Source organism: Papaver somniferum, chromosome 7 (genome assembly GCF_003573695.1).
Source record: "Papaver somniferum cultivar HN1 chromosome 7, ASM357369v1, whole genome shotgun sequence".
Taxonomy (NCBI): Eukaryota; Viridiplantae; Streptophyta; class Magnoliopsida; order Ranunculales; family Papaveraceae; genus Papaver; species Papaver somniferum.
Genome location: NC_039364.1, coordinates 20229289 through 20232629, shown reverse-complemented (window position 1 = coordinate 20232629; position 3341 = coordinate 20229289). Strand labels below are relative to the sequence as shown.

The following is a 3341-nucleotide window of genomic DNA, read 5'->3' as shown; positions in this document are numbered from 1 at the left end:
GAACAGATAACTTGCTGGGAGTAAAAAGCTTAATAGAACTAATCGATGTGCAGACGGCAAACAAGAATGTAGCTTTGCCTTCGATGCTTTGGCCATCAGATCACATTTTATTGGGTGCTGAATTCTGGTGGAAGACTCCAGATTAGACTTACTTTGAGTCTGAAATTCTGCTCGGTTCTAATATTTCCAATCTATAGAAACTTCTTAAAATTTGTAAAACAGCTGTAACTATACATTTCTGCTTAGTTCAATTGTTTTTCCAGAACAACTTCCATAATAATTCAGATGATGAAAAACTATGCTCCTGTTTAAAGACATACTTGAAAGACTTTACTTGTAACTGAACCCATTCAGAGTTTTCGTAGTGCCCCTCTTGCATTCTGAGGTTATCACACAATTAACCACACACAAAAAACAAAAACTGTGGTTCAAAACTGAAATAAACTTATTCCATACCTGCAAAAACAGTAATATGAGGCTTCACACACCAAATTGACCCACATGGGTTACAACCAATTAAGAGAAGAAAATGTGGCCAAATGGCTCCCTTATGTCTTAATGTCAGGTTAGAAAATGAAAAATCAATTGACCCACATGGGTCTAGCTCCAGGCCATCTACAAAACTGAATATTACTGCAAACTGCTTCTCAAAGGAACAGTAGTCCGAACAAGAACTCAGATAGCAATACTGTGTGGAAATTCAAGGTTCAAACTCCCTGGAGTATATCTTTCCCGCCAGATCAGTCCTTGCTTAACCCCAAGACTTATATTAAACACCCCCATTCTCATCCTCAGCTCCAAACTCACTAGCAACCTGTTCATCCTTATTAATAGATCCATCTCATCTCACTGTTAAAGAGAAAAAAGATTGGAAGATGTGCTTTGTTGGAAGGCTGGTTAGCAACAAAAAACCTCTTCTCATGGACTTAATCAGCTGCATCAGAGGTACCTGGGATCTATCTTGAGGCTTCAACATCACCAAATTTAACAAGGGATTTAACTTCTATGTCATCAAAGTAAATTCTGAGGAGGATAGAAATCACCTGAAGACAAGAGGTCCTTGGATAACAGCTTCATGGTCCTAAAAGAAGTCCTCCAGGAGGTTTTAATCCTTTCAATCCTGTCATTTTTGATTTTATCATAATGAAGATACATCTGAAAAGAGTTCCAGTTACAATGGCAACTTGGAAAGCTATGTATGATATAGTAAGTCCAGCAGGTATCCTACAAGACTTATGACAAGAAAAATGTAGACACTTTGGTTCTCATTAATCTCAAAAAGAAGATGCCTACAGGAATGCGGGCTAAGGTTGGAACTGTAAGAACCAGATTCGAGTGTTCCTATGCAATAACTCCGAAGCTTTGCCAATTTGCAGAGTCCCAGACCATCCAAGAATTCCATGTGTTGTTAAACAGATTCAGGAAATAGAAGACAAATGCAGCAAAGGAAAGAAGAAAGTTTCATCTGAAGGAAGCGGTTCTAGCTCTAGACTTCAAGCCATGGAGGACAATCCTCAGGACAAGCAATCTTCCTCTGACTCTCACCATATCACCATTCAGGTAACCAGAAATAAGATACCAAATGCACTGAGAGAAGTTGGCTACCATGGAGGCTACAAGCAAAAATACGATGGAGGAAGATGCTGATGAAGATATAATACCTCAAAGCATGTCGAATCCTTTCACTGGAGATCAAGTGGATTTGGATGAAGCTCAACCAAATGAGCAGATCAACTTCTCCTTCGGCATGACTAGCAATGTACAACAAGGTACCTACAAAAGCAGCCAGAGAAGCATCAGGAGACATCTCAAGCAGGTTGCTAGGGGACATCCACTAAAGAAGGAAACTAATACACCTGATATCCCGCCAGGCTTCGAAATTCTAAACAATCAACAACTTCAACATCCTCCTGGCTTTGAGAGAATAGCAGATCAATCCAAAGCTCACCAGAAAACTTGGACTAGACTTGAGAGACAGGAACCAATATCGCTCAAGAAAGAAGTTGCTACTGATCCAAGAGAGCAGAACCCTAACTCGGCTAAAAAGAAGAGAGGCAACACAGCTGTATTTGGAACTACTAATCAAAGTACTGAAAAGGGAGAACAGTTAATGGTTCCTAAAAATCACTACTACACCTGATCCAGAGTACAGAGGTATTGCTGCAGTAAAAACCTATCAGAGAATTTCAACAATGCAGAGCAACAGAACCCGAAAAGAGTGCATGATCTATCTCAACATGAGGGCGAGGGAGCCAACTGAGGTTTCATAAAGCCCTCCAAGGTAAGAACCTACACCTATCTTAAGGCTAATTTCAGTCAAAATACCATGATAACTCTCATTAATCTGATAACTGATTTGAATCTGAAGCCTAATCTCAACAAGAAAAGGGTAAAAGAACGGATGAATTAGTAAACTAAACCAAATACTATACTAAGACTCAATGTGATATAACTCATAAATGCAAACAAGAATGCTGTAAATTTGATGATGGGTATTCTTAGGTACAGTTGATAAGTAATAATGCATTTGCTAATCGAGTTTTTTCTCAGTCTTTAAGATCAATAAGAATCCATATAAGATAGCTAAATCTAGTCCTAGAGCTTGTACAAAATCCAAACGATAATCGTGAAATCCAAACTTCAATTCTAGAGAATGGTTACAAGTTTAACTAGGACACCCATTTGAAAGATTAACTCAGGTTTGGAGTTTTTACAGTACAGAACGTAGATCTCTCATGGATTTCACACACACCACCAAACCCTCCTTCCCATTTGAACCCTTCATTTGTTTTTTACCAAATTTTGTGACCTAATTACAACTAGTGTTGTTGCATGATTGATAACACAGAAAAAGCATAAATTGGTAAATGAAATTTAGAAAAAAACCACAGAAACAATTTCTGTTAGAATGAGCAGAAACATACCAATCCGAAGAGAGAGAGAGATCAACAATGGGGCAGCAGCAAGATGGGGAAGTAAGGAAACGCCTCAGCTCCGCTTCTTTTGTTCACAGTCCACACTAGAGCTTCCACTTCTTTGTTTTGGTACCAGGAGTCCAGGACTATGTATGGTGTTTGCCTGAACAATAGAGTTACTTAAGGCCCTTTAGGACATGGAAAATTTCTTGTTTGGTCCTAGGTCCATATAGTTATTTATAGTAGGGTCCAACCGGAAATTTTTTTTATCCGGAGGTCCAAAATTAATTAAAACATGGAAATGTCCATAATGCCCATTACTACCAAACGTGTGTGTCTACACTGCTTACAAATTTGAGTACATATCTGGTACACTGCTTAAAAATTCGAGTACATATTTGCTACACTGCTTACAAATTTGAGTAC

General features: G+C 38.6%; 1 long non-coding RNA gene across 4 annotated transcripts; it reads right to left on the bottom strand.

Annotated features, from left to right (window-relative positions):
* Positions 1–516: 516 nt before the first annotated feature.
* Positions 517–3032, bottom strand: LOC113296636. 4 transcript variants are annotated; one of them, XR_003333089.1, is made up of 3 exons: positions 1662–3032; positions 1044–1120; positions 517–956 (listed from the first exon to the last, which is right to left on the bottom strand). It is a non-coding gene; the product is annotated as an uncharacterized LOC113296636 (long non-coding RNA). The 4 variants fall into 4 exon arrangements; XR_003333090.1 differs by having other exon boundaries at positions 517–1120; positions 1662–2063; positions 2925–3032; XR_003333091.1 differs by having other exon boundaries at positions 517–1120; positions 1662–2039; positions 2925–3032.
* Positions 3033–3341: the final 309 nt, after the last annotated feature.